At 39.0% G+C, this 13,938-nt stretch overlaps 1 long non-coding RNA gene and 1 pseudogene across 4 annotated transcripts in view; one reads left to right on the top strand and one right to left on the bottom strand.

Moving 5' to 3' along the window:
* The window catches only part of LOC308476085, a 573,910-nt gene that overhangs the window by 102,167 nt on the left and 457,805 nt on the right, over positions 1–13,938 (top strand). The window lies entirely within an intron of this gene.
* Positions 1–13,938, bottom strand: part of LOC308476371 — a 35,702-nt pseudogene that overhangs the window by 3,326 nt on the left and 18,438 nt on the right. The window lies entirely within an intron of this gene.

The following is a 13,938-nucleotide window of genomic DNA, read 5'->3' as shown; positions in this document are numbered from 1 at the left end:
ACACGCTTGCCTCAACCTGTGCAGCAATACTGTATTCTTGTGCACATATTCATTCTCTCTCTCTCTCTCTCTCTCTCTGTGTGTGTGTGTGTGTGTGTGTGTGTGTGTGTGTGTTTGGCAAAAGACGCAAAGACATCACATACTGTATAGATAGAATCTTTTTGGTTACATTCTTCAAATGATTTTATCATCTGAGAAAACAAGTTTTCAGGTTCAAAAAGGAAGGATAAGTTTGATATTTCTGTCACATTGAGCTGGTTCGCATGTAAGCAAGCAAACATGCAGGTTCCTGGAATGAAGCTAGTGACCACTGTACTCCTCCTCCAGTCCTCTTGCTGCTGTGCTATCCGGGGTAAGACATCATTTGGCTTAGCATTATGTTCAAACTTGGACTTGTGGTTGCTTTCCCCAGACAGGTCATGAGTGGCATACCAAGAACCAGCCTTGGTTACAGCTAGTGCTTTGTCTGGAGAAAGACAAACCGCAGCCCATGTTCAGACATAATGCTAAGCCAAATGATGTCTTGGCCGCAAGTAGCGCAGCAGTGGCAAGACCAGGTGAGGAGTTCACTGGCTGCAGTCTTCACTTGATGAACCTGTGCAGTTGTCTGTTCACACTGTACAAACTGAATGATTGAGTCACACTTCCAAAGATGGTTCTAACTTTGGAACTTCTACTACAGATAATGTAAATCGAGAATGAGGAACCTGTAGTCCTTGGATGTTGTTGGACTCCAACTTCTATCTGCCCCAGCCAGCCTGGCCAATGTTCTGGGATGATGGGAATTGTAGTCCAGCAACAATTCTGCTGTAGGCTTTAATTCTTCATTTGACATTCAGGCCAAAATGGCTCCTGCTACAAGCTCCCTTCTTCCAAAGCAGACTCCTGTTTTAAAAGAAGTAGTACTTGCACTATTCGTTCTACATGACTGCTCTTGAAAATAAGAACATCAAATGTTACAATTTCAAGCTCCTCTGTCGTCTAAGACAGTCTTAAGGCAAGAGACAGGATTGTCTTTAGTGGTCTCCATTAGAGTCCAGGGTATTTGATTTGCAGTAGCTGGCTGTAGGTGACCATAATATTTGGAGGTGTTTTTTTTTAAAAAATAGAAGTCAAATCTTGTGGAATGGAGGACCCACAGGCTCTTTCCATTGTGATTTCCTTCTATTTTGAAGACATCTGTAATGAAAAAGGGTCAACAGAATTTAGTAATAGTGTACCTATTATGGTACTTCAGTAAAAAAAGAAGACGAACAATGAACTAAATAGAAGACTGGTGAGCTTATTACACAGCAATGACTGTATCTGTTTAGATGAGCATATGCACGGTGTGGCAATTTTCCTCCTTTTCAGCTGTAACAGGTTTCTTTCTACCTGCAGAACATGTTCTTTTATTCTCCACTTCATTCAGGCAATAGTCAACCCAACTTGTCCTTGGTATTGTGCGATAACCCACTGAGGTAATGGCCTGAAATAATGACGAATGGGATTTGGTGAAATACTGTTCATATTAATACAACTATACAGGCCCAGACAAAGGCTCTGAAACAGGTGCAGTATTCTGTTCATCCCCTGATTTCTCTCAATATAGTCCCTGCAGAGGCACAATAACAAGAGGAAAAAATAATAAAGAAGCCATTTAAAGATCTGCAGCAGTGCTTGGTATGAATGTTTCTTTAAATGAGCCTGACCATGAGAACATAATGCATCCACGCAGCACTATGTTTCACACACAAACATGAAAACAGTTTATCAAGACAGCATTTCAAATCTGTTAGAAACATTCCTTCCTCTTGCTCCAATAGCTCAAGTGAAAAATGGCAGCAGAAATCAAGGATTTAGAGGGCACTCAGAACAGTCTTGTTTTCATTACTTGAAAGGGCCTTTTCTGAATTAAAATGAGTTGTCTTTCATTGCACAGTGTGAGAAACTTTACTTTGCTGCTTCCTCCAGTGTTTTCAGTTTCCAAACTAGTGGCACGTTGTACTCTACATATCCACGCATTGGTTTTTTAATTATTATTTTTACACGTATATCTCATCTTTCCTGCAAGGAGTTGAAGGTGGTGTGCTTTAAATCCTGATTTTATTCTCACAAAGGCTCTGTGAGGTAGGTTAGACTGAGAGTGAGTGACTGATCCAAGGTCATTCAGTGAGCTTCATGGCTGAGTGGAATTTGAACTCTGGCCTCCCAGGTCTAAGTTAAACACTCTAATCACTGCACCACACTCAGGTGTTACATAAACACTCAAATTAGATTCACAATGCAAACTTCCCTTGCCTAATATGAAATACCATCATAATCAGTTTGAGGATATGCCAGTTTCCTAAATGGTTGTGGCCAAAACTTATAGCATAAAGGAAAGCTACAGTATTGTAGAATAACAATATATGACGAAAATATAGCACCTTGTAAGGTGATTTGCTATGGCCACTGTAAATGCCATAATTTGTTCAATTGGATGTTGTGTTTATTGACTTTATATTGATGAGTCTGTTGATCTTTTAACTATCTGTTTTTGTTTTGACTGTTTTGTGTTTTACTCTGTATTCTACTGTTAGCCACCCTGCACACCATTTTGTGTAAAAGGTGGTCTGCAAATATAATAATGAAATAACGGCATTGCTACTGTGCTTCTCTCTTCACAATAGCACAAAGGCCCTACTTCCCATGTGTTCTTCCTTCTGAACTTTCTTTCCTTATTGGGTCTCTCTTCTATCACCTCTCCACCTCCTTTGCTGCGGTCCTTTTGCCTGGTCCCTCCCTTGCGTAATCTTGCCCATAAATTGCCATTCGCTAACTGGAAATTCTATATCCATGTTAAACTCAATGGCATTTCGGAGCGTTCTTTATATCTGCCTCCAGCAACTGATCATGCTGATCAGCTACAGCACAACCTCATGACTTGTAAGTCATGGGTAGAGAGAGCTAGTAAAGCATGCCACTGCTCCACAAGAGCTCCAGTCTTCCCTTCCTCACTTTATCATCTGAACATGCTGCTTTTAGTGGAAGCGGTTGACCTGCTATAAAGCTGATTGCACTCTGAATGTTAAATGCAGAGGAGATCACTTCCTTTTAAGCTCAGTTTAGCATTTCATAAGTGATAAAATGTATTCAAATTACAAGAAAATCATAAAATGCGTGCATTGCCAAGAGAGAAGAGAACTGGTGTAGGGCTTAAGGATAGCTGATGAGTCACTTTCTGTTTTTCTGCAGGGCTCTACGAATTGCTGCCAAATGCCAAGTTTTGCCAAGTGTGAAATTACTCTTTCTTCTTGGCAATGTTTTGTTTCATTGGAGGGTGTAAGGGGGGTGGGGAAACAATCAAAGAAGTTCAGATTCAGAACAGTTTAGGCAGCTCATCAGAATATTGTTGCTTTGTCATCACAAGCAATACCAACTTCAGGCATTGGGTGGAAAGACTAAGTTTGCATCCTCAGTTACTCTCAAAGAAGCACACATTTTATTTCTTTATTTATTTAAAACAGGGATTGGAAACCTGCGAGCCCTCCCAGGTGTTGCTTGACTCCAACTCCCATAAACCCCAGCTGATCTGATTATTGCCAGTAAACCATGGTTGAAGCCCTGGTTTGTTTTAACTATGACTTAGTGTTGTGTGTAAACCCTGCTATGATTCCTTAACCATGGTTTATTTGCACACCCCACTCTAGATGCTCATCAAGCTACAAAGGCAGGAGGCAGCAGTCACTGGAAAACAATCAAAATTTTGAAGAAACAGGCCATGGTTTGTTTGTTTGTTTGGTCAAACAATTTGTGGTTCCCGCATGGTTTGTTAAACAAACCATAGTTTAGCATTATGTTTAAACCAGGACATAGGATTTGATGAGGCAGAGCAGGAAAGTGCGAACTGGGCCCAGAATGCAAAGTTTCACAAGCAAGCCCTTAATGGTGAAAAAAGTAGTATACATCTCCACTACTAGCACTGTGTTTACATCTATTAAGAGTAATTAGGTTAATAAAGTCCAATCAATAGCATCTGTAAATTCTTGTTATGTATGAGAGCTCATCATATTCTAGGTCACATAATGCTGACAGGAGCTGACTGCTAGATGCTACAGTAATATATCATACTGTACTGTAATCATGTAGCTGGAAAATTAAGCCCTGTGCTGTTTTTAGGGAAATTTAATTAGGTTTCCTGTAAAATGCTTACTGCCAATGTTTCGGGGAAATATTTAGACAGTCTTCTTGCCTTTGAAATCTTTTGAGTTTTTTTTATTGAGGTTGTCCATTGTGTGGAAGAGTTGTTGGCAGAATGTAAGAGCTGCAGTCTTCCTGCAGAGAGCAAAGCTCATATTCCATCTTGAAAAGGTTGTTTTTGAGTAGTGCTTAGTTCTTTTTACCATTGTGTTCAGTTTAAATAATTAAAAATCCTAATTGTCAGGCAAGAAGATACCAATAGAGATAACCAGCACAACAGCAAAGTACTAATAAATAAACCATCTCATCAGAGACTTAATAAAGTATTTTAAGTATTCTCCAATGCAAAAGCATACCTAGAAAACATGAAGTGAAGTCGCGTATCATCAAGGATGTTAGACTGGAATATATTTATACAAAATGTACATATATCAAACATGTTCTCTTGTCTTCATCATTTTATGCGCAGCATAAATTTTATGTACTCAAATAAAATCCACGTGAGATATGTGGACCTTCAGTTTTAAGCACATAGCTCCTATCTCTATGAATGCAATTTAGAGAAGAGTAAAATGGGGGAATAGTATGTAGATTTTAAACAAACAAGGATTTAAACACCTGCTAGTATTAATGTCAGGAATGTGAACCTCATCTTTTTTACTATTTGTTTTTGAAAAAGAGAACGGAAGCTTTTGCAAGTAGCAAAAAATGTCTCCTATGACATTTTTATCTATTACAAGCTTGGCATAGCAAAAGGTGGTATAAACAACTGCACCCCACTCTAAACTCAGTTCTCTTCCTCTCATTTTATCCTGACAACAACCCTGTGAGGTAGGTTAGGCTGAGACAGTGGTTGACCCAAAGTTATGGCTGAGTTGGGATTTGAACCCTGGTCTCCCAAGTCCTAGTCCAATGTTTTAACCACTAGTCCACACTGGCTCCAAGTTCGCAGGCACATTCACATGACTATAAATGATATTAATATCTATGTGTCTGAAGAAGGCATAGTGGAGAAATTTGATTCACACTGTATCTGCATTTCCTGAACCAATATGCAAATCAAAACACAGCTACCCTTCAACAGTCACACTTCACATGCATACGCCTGCCCAGCCTAACACAAGAGGAGATGTAGAATCCTTCATGTGGCTATTCACTTTTGTGAAGTTTTTATATTTGTTGTTTGCTATGAAAAATACAACAAAATACAGCGGGGAAATATTGTTGGATATTATTTCACCAAATTGGATATTATTTCACCAAATAAGTACTGATGCATTAACACCTCTGATTTCAAACTGGTGTGTGCTATATTCTCATGAAATTCTCATATTTAATTTGTTTATCCTAGTTATTGCTATCTTTATTCACCGGGTGATAGGATAATGTACTTGAAGTTTGAATATGAATTCAAACTTATGGAACGCGTTGGATTGTCCAGGATCTTTATTGCTATCCATTATTATTCAACATCCCTTTAAAAATCCCCACAGTTATTGCAATGTCATCAAAACCCACAAGGTAAGAATTAGGCAACCAAGAAAGAATATAAATGCTGCATGCTGAACCATGAAAAAGATGCTCAGTACTGCCAGCTGTGTGATGAGCCTGTATTGATCTTATTGAAAGTATGTCTATTAACCAGTAGGTGTCAGACATCATGCTGTTAAGTCATTGAGGGGAGCCCAATAGTATGTAAGAATCAATGCATTCTTCACCTCCATCCCAAATACTAATATATTAGGCAGCAAAATCCCATTTTGACTCTACTCTCTTGCATTGTCTTTACATCACAGGAGTACCATCCACCATGTGTCTCACATGAACTTTATTTCATCCTTGCTCTCTATTCTTGCTTCTGCTTGAACCAGAGCCCTTTCTTTGGCTTAAGTGCAGCCATCTGAGGTTTGATTTACTGACCAATCCTATCTTTTGAAGATGGTGTAATTTATGCTGGCATAATTTTATGTTGGTTTATTTTACACTATTCCATTCAGACGGAACTCCTCTGAATTTAACCTACACCACTCCTTTTACCAGCCAAGTTCTGTTGGGTTGCTGGTCATGTCACTCATCTGAAAAGGGTTTCAAATAGGTATAAAAGTCATCTTGCCCTCTCATGTTCTTTTCTTGGGACTTACACAGGCACAAATTCTTCTGGTTTGAGTTCCGCCATCTGAGATGAGGTGGGGGTTATTTTGAAGATGCAGATTGTAAACTTGGAAGATTTGTTGGCCTTGTACAGTCTTTGTCATCTTCAAAAAGTGAATTTGCAACCAGTGGCAGCAAGATTAGAACTTGGTGATTTTTGTCTTATGTGTTAAAAATACAATGTTTTTGTTGTTTTTGCCTAAGGAATAATAAATAATAAATACTTGTTAGCTCCAGCTATGAAAAACCTTGAATTATTTAACTCTTTTTTACATGTAATTAAATCCCCCAGTGTTGCTTTGTATCCAACTAAAATGTCGTTTTTATTTAAGAAAGGTTAATGCTTATGTAATTTCTTGCTTGTTCTATGGAGAGCTCTGTTCTGTTCACATTTTAAGGTGTGTGATATTTTAACCACTTAACTCTGTCCTATATAGCTTTTATGTGCAAAACTGCACAAAGTAAATGTCTTTTTGGGGATAAATTAGGAAAGGAGGAGGAAGCCTTAGAATGTTATGCTTATTACTGAAAAAATAGTTTTGGTACAATCCACCGAAAGTTGCTAGTATGCTACAGTGAAATTAATGAGGCTTAAATGAATGGCAACTTGCAGCACAACCCCATGCATTGCTACTCATAAGTAAGTGCCATTGACGACAGTGGGGCTTACTGTCGTGTATGTATGGCTTATTGCATTGCTTTACTTGTTCTTTGGCATGACTGACTGAAGACTGTGACCTCTGTCCAGGGACTAATAACAAGAAGTTGACCAGAAAAGGGGTGGAGGAAAAGTTATTATATATTATGAGATGTAAATTGCCCCATGTTATTTTTCAATTTTTTTATCTGTGATAAACATAGTCAACACTTTGTGTTTATCATTGCCTTGACTTACCATGCACACTTCTATTACCAATTTATCGTTTACGTAGCCTTTTCCAGTATCCTTTGTTTAATGTGATATCCAAAGCAGAAAAAGTATGAACCACAAAGTATTGAACCAAGTAGTGCTAATTTTTTCAGAACATATGATGCTTAACAGAGCACAAATGACTCCAATCCTGTGTAGCACTGAGCTGCTTAAATCCACATTCTTGCCCATCAACTCTTTGTGTCATATTGCTGAGATGTACTCTTGCTTTACACTTCAGACAACAAATCTTCTTTGGTAATCCTGCTTCTTAGATCATGGTACATGATCTGTATTGTAGACAGTCACAATCCTCTGATTTTCCATGCCCTTACTGAAATGTACGATACCACTTTTCACATGGATAGTCTGGGCACCTGCAATCAACAGGTTTTTGTTAGCTTAACTGCTATATTTTTCTCTGGAGCACAGGCAACATTTTAAAAAATAAATAAATTATGCAGTGTGTTTATATTCATCCCACTATAAAACTCAAGGCAGCGCGGGTGGGATCCCACATAGTCTTCAGTCCAGGCACTGACTTGCTAAGCCTGAGCAAGGTGGCGTGTGTTAAGTAGTTTCAGACTACACTTTTTACCCGCTTAGTTTTCCAGGACTTCAGATTATTTTCTATTTTTCATGGGAATTGGAGACCATGGCATTCTGTTCTCACAGCGGCCAGCCAAATGCCCAACACAAGTCTGCAAGCAGGACCTAAATGAAACACTTTTTGTGATGCCCAGCAACTGTTATTCAGAGGCTCACTGCCTTTGACAGTGGAAGTTGTACGGAACCATCATGGCTATTAGGCACCTGCAGTCTTATTTTCCATGAATTTGTCTAATGTGCTTTTAAAGCTATCCAAGTTGTTGGCCATCACTGTCTCCTGTGGGAGCATATTCCGTAGTTTAAATACATACCATGTGAATAATAACCTTTGTCTGTCCTGAATCTTCCAACGTTCAGCTTCATCAGAGGCCTGCCAATTCTGCTATGAGAGAGATAATAAAATGCGTCTCTATCCACTTTCTCCATACAATGCATAATTTGACACACTTCTGTAATGTCACCTGTTACTTGTGTTTTCTCTGAACAAAAAAGCCCCAATGTTGTAACCTTTCCTCATGGGGCCATTGATTTGTATAATGGCATTATGATATTAGCAGTCTATTTCTTAGCTGCTACTATTTGCTCTTGTCCCATGTTCAGATGCAGGCAAAGAAAATGAAATCAAATGGAAGGGATAACTACTAGATTTGTCCTGTCCATATCAGGAAATATATGGATTTTGTGGATGAGAAGGAAGGAATCTAGGAAAGAAAGAACTGGGAGTAATGCTTTTTTCTTTTTCTTTTTATCTCTGCCTTCCACCTCTCTGAAAATGTCCACAAAGATGGGAAGGGCACCAATTTGGGAATGAAAATGAAATCTGAATCTTAAGTAAAGCTAGCTACCTTCTCCAGGCACTATGGCTCCAAACACTAATGGCATCCCAAACTGAATCACAACTTAACAGCATGTTAAATTCCAACTTTGCAACCTGAAAATAGTTTAAAGCCTGTCTTCCATCTCTCACACACAAACCTGAATATTTATGGTAACCGAACTATAAATGGTGTTTTATAGGCAGTGAAATGACAAGGTCACTTTTAATTAAGCAGAGATCAACCTCACTCTGTGTTGCACACTCTGATTAGGTTCTTTCAAATTAACATAAGTTTTTGGAGACTTGACTGAAGTCAGTAGTGTTAAACACCAGCTGTGCTGGCAGATAAGCGTGGGATATAAGAAGGAGATAGTATTCACATTGAAATTAGCACTTGGCACAATATAATTCTCTGATTGCAAACTATGTGAAGTTGCCTGTGCTAATTGGTTGATTTTATTTGAAGCAGATGTTGTGAGCTTTCCCACTAATGATCTGGAGAGAAATTCTTTTGAAAGACATGCCATGTTAGGTTCTCTGCAGTATAATAAGCTAATTACAACTTTAAGTACTTGCAGTAATTAGCACAATGTGTATAAAGTGTTCCTGATCTTTTCACCCAACTGCATTATTGTTAGGGCATCCTGAAAAAACAACAACAACAAAAAACTTGCAGGATTTCATTTCCTCAGGATAGCCTCTTGCTTTCTGGCCTAAATAGATTACAAAATGGACTTTTATCCTTCTTTTAAAGTGCACATTGGAAAGAGCTTAACCTTGCTAAAACATTCACCCCAAATCAACAGAATTAATTTTGTTTCCTTCCTGCCATACTCTTTTGAGTATAGTTTGTAATATTTTAAAAACAAAATTTCCTCTAATTAACACATGCTGGTGGCACATCAGCTTTGCCTAATTGATTTAGGCTGCAAACCTATGCTTGCATGCATGGGAACAAGTTTTATTGAATTCAGTGGCAGCACTTCTAAGTAAACATGCATAAGACTGAGTTTATTATTAACCTTTTCTAAACCAATCAAGTCCAAGTTCATTTATTGTTTCTTCTCAAAATGTTTTTCCTATTTTTTTTAGCATAGTCCTGTAAATAATCAAAGCAGGAAATAAACGATTGCAGTTTTAATGCTGCCCTTCATGCTTAGTTAAGAAGCAAGTCTAGAAATGCATAATATTAATAGTTTGATGCACTATTTAATCTACTTTTATAATTATGGATTTGGATAACCAAGATTTAAAGACCTCAGGGGCAGATTCCATTAAGCACTATACTGCAAACACACGATAGGCCCACTAATGAATCACTGGCATCTGTCTGTCACTGAGACAATGGAGGAGTGTGCCTTGGGGGGTGAGGTCAAACTTTTGGAAGGTTGCAGTACCCTGCTGTGGCTGTAGAGACCAATGTGGGAGAGATGTGTAGTTGCAGCTGGGGCAGATGAAGGCGCCCAGTTGTGCTGCTTTAGATGCACCATGGCATTTCTTCTCTTTGCGCTCCTCCCCGGGGTAATTTCTCCTCTGGTCATTGCTATGGATACAATACTATGGATACAGGCATGGCTGTCATTCGCAAGGGATTCCCACATAGTAGGGTTGATGTTGCCATTCTTCATTTCATGTTAGCAGACAACTGGCCTGGTGGCGGAAGCCAGCTCCGTGTAGAGCACATCCTTGAGGATCTTGCCATTTTGTGGACATGTTCAAGCCAGGGTAGACATTGCTGAGACAGGAACATGTTTCGAATGTGGGTTTGGGAGAGTGCATCTTTGTTTGGAATTCTGCCATGTGCATCACTATGGCAATGCTTTCTACACAGGGCTGTCTGTAAAAAGTGTTTGGGAACTGATTTAGAAAGTGGTAGTAAGTTTGCTAATGGGCACTGCCTCCCCCCCAAAAAAACATATAGTACCAGTTCAAAAGAGCTACAGTAGTTACCACTTAGAAATCTAGCTGCATTCAAAGTGCTTGTTTCAGTCTTTAAAACCCCAAATAGTCTAGCTTCTGAATACCCCAAAGAGGTGCTTCCCTTTTTCTTCTATGTGTGCCTGAGCCTTGAGGTCATTAAGGGAGGCTTCACAGTGGCAACATGACCTCCCACTACACATAAAGTGATATGTGATTACACACACACACACACAGAGAGAGAGAGAGAGAGAGAGAGAGAGAGAGAGAGAGAGAGCTATGTAGATAGTGAATAACCGAATCCCAAAATGTATGTGGGAATAACAAGCATCCTTGTAATACAGACTGTGGGATAATTGATATACCCTTGCCAATTGCAACCACACCCAATCAGTCTGGAGTTCATTTGTCATAAACTCCTTTCTTTCTACTGAACATATCAATGCGCGTCACTTTGCATAGTACACATAGCAGCATAAATTTGTGTCAGTCATGCTAGTCATTTTTCATGAACTGCAATATACTTGCTGACCACAGCAAACAGGCACAATACAAATGGAGTGCCCTCCATAACTCTTGCTAGTGGGTGAGAGTGTCGATAGGTTTTATCATGGAAATGAAAATCACTCAAAGTAAAACCATTCATCTATGAATGCCTAGTAACAGATGCAGCAGAAGAATGCACAAGAAGGCCAACCATGGAAGATTATTATTATCTAATTAATCTATTTATAGGGCGTTTAATCACTGCAGTGCAGTTTCTAGATAGAAGCTCAGTCCCCGCAATTCCCCTCAGCAAAGGACAAGACTCTGCAGTAACAATGAGGAGGCATTACCTCATCCGAATGCCCTCAGTGGTTGAACATACTCCAAGGTCAAGACACGGTTTCCTAGCAACTAATGAGAGCTGATTAATCCTTTTGTGGGTGTGACATATACCACACTGACGTGTGTGATTCTGTACTAGGATATACTATTTGTGTAGTGGCAAGAAAAGCAAGTAACAATTACTAGTTGAAAGACATTGCATACATATGCATAGCAATGGCATCATTAGATGTATAAATAATCATGGGGGAAGTGTGACTTTCCATTTGTCATGTTAACCTGAGGCTGTGCATTTTTAAACTATGCATCTTCCCTTTATGGTGAATGCTCATTATATGATTTCTGAGTTAAAAAGCATTGAACCCGGTAGCTATGAGTAAATTGCCTGAAAATGTGGTGCATTTGCTTTCTGATAAGTTTCTACCACTGGTATCACAGTGGCTTTTCATTTTGCATCTAGAGCTTGAAATTGGCAGTGTGGTTAAAGCCCGGGAGGACAAGCACAGAAGTGGTGGGTGGATCTCTGGTCAAATGTTTATCTTCTGGGTTTATTGTAAAATAAGGAATGTTGGAGAGTGAACAATTGTAAATGTAGTCATCATTGCTAACACTGTGGTTATAAGAAATAATTATGCAAGTATATCCTCCCTTTAGAGGAAAAATGAGTTTCATTCCTGAAGCTTTGGCAAAACTCCATCATTTAGCTTGAGTGCCTAATCTCCCTAAAAGGGGGAGAAAGTTTTGCGAGAAGAATTATGCTTTAGTTTTAGAAAGTTCTCCAGAGGGTAAAATATGGTATTTATAATGCAAGAACTTGCTGTCATCTCTACAGGTTTCAGAAGTGCAGCTTCTTCTGTCAATGTCTAATGAACTGTGTAGTTCCGTATGATTGACCATTCCTGATGCTCCGCTAGGATTGATCAATAATACATTCTATATCATTTCTTTTACTTCCAAATGCGCACAGCAGGGTAGAGGGAGCCTTATTAGATTGTAGATTAGGGGGAGAGGGAGAGAATAAAACTCTCCCCCTTTCCCCAAAGCTGACCTGGTTTGATCATTATAGTTCTCGGTGGTTATTTAAGAAAAGATCCATTTCTTTCTTCCATCCTTTCTTAATATTCAGTGTGTTATTTCATAGCAGCTCTTATGGGCAAAAAAAGAGGGGGGGAAAACCCTTCCAAAATATACATAAATGGAAAGGAACTGCAGGCTAAATATTAAATTTGAGATCATTTTACAACTCGATTTAGGCAATAGAAAGGCCCCAAAACAAACTCCCTGAGGCTTTGAAAATGGCAAGAAACAGAGAAGTTTGGCTGAGGCCCAGGCTTAGTACAATGTTGCCCTGCTTCGTCTCTCCTCATTTTTCTGAGACCCTGCATGAAGCTTTCTGTTGTTAGGCATTGATTTTACATTTTTCCTTGCAATTCAGGAAGACTAATGAAATACAGAACTGTCCCCCCCGAAGAAATGAGCACATATTGTGCTGACGATTGAAGGGGGAGGGTGGAGGAGAGGTATTAATATTACTATATAAAAAAGACCTGCTCTTTTAAAGAAAAATCCCACAACGTAGAGTTGTATGTGCCTGTGTTTCTCACTGCAGTGATCGGTTGCTTTTATAAGCCTGTTTTAAAAGTTGCGATTGCAGTTTGAGAAAATTACGCATGTAAAGGTTTGCTTCTGCCAACTTAGAGAGTTAAGTTTCGGGGGAGGGGGATAAGCTTGATATTGCCACTTGAGGTTTTCTGGTTCTTCAGTCTGAATGGAAAAAAGGATTTTAGGAATATATACCTTTAAACTTGAAATGGTAAGACCCAGCATGGGACTAGCAACCTCTTGTACGCTTTCTGGTAATCTGCAAGTCACTCCTTCAAGCTTGTTCATAAATGGTTCTACTCTCCAGTGAGTCACATTTATTAATTTGAATTTAAGAAGATGACCTGCCCTCCAACAGAGGCCTTTTGAGAAAAAAGTCTTGACTGAAATGAACATGCCTACAAATTGTAAAAGACTTAATGACTATGTCTGCTCTCCATATTTGAAAGAAGTAATCTGAATGCAATTTTCAAAGTTCTAGTGACGTTGTTTCAAGTAGTGTCACATTTATTAATTATTAATTTATTAATAGGCCTAACTGGTTGGTATGGGGAAATATGGACAGCAGCAGTACTGGAACAATGGAAACACCATCTTAGAGTTATCAGAGGACGATCAAAGCCTGCTAAGTTCCCAGACATTTGGCCTGGTTTTAGTAACTATACAAACAATGATAAAACATTCTTGACCAAAAGTCCTGAAATGATATAAAAAAATTCGGGAACATTCTAGCAAGTGGGTAGAGAGGAGGTTTCAAAGATGCAAAGAGGTTGTTTGGTGAGTTGACTAGGCGAGGTTTGGGGAAAGCATAGATCCTGGCAAAGTATCATTGTGGCTAAATAAACTAAGGGTTGTATCCAACAAAATCAATTTGTTTGCACAAGGACTTCTGTTTGTACGATGCAAGTTTCCCTCCCTCTCCTCTCCCATGTGCCTCTTAAAT

Source organism: Podarcis pityusensis (genome assembly GCF_964106645.2).
Source record: "Podarcis pityusensis genome assembly, chromosome: 4".
NCBI lineage: Eukaryota > Metazoa > Chordata > Lepidosauria > Squamata > Lacertidae > Podarcis > Podarcis pityusensis.
Note: the sequence above shows the minus strand (reverse complement) of the source record. Positions and strands in the feature narration are given on the sequence as shown.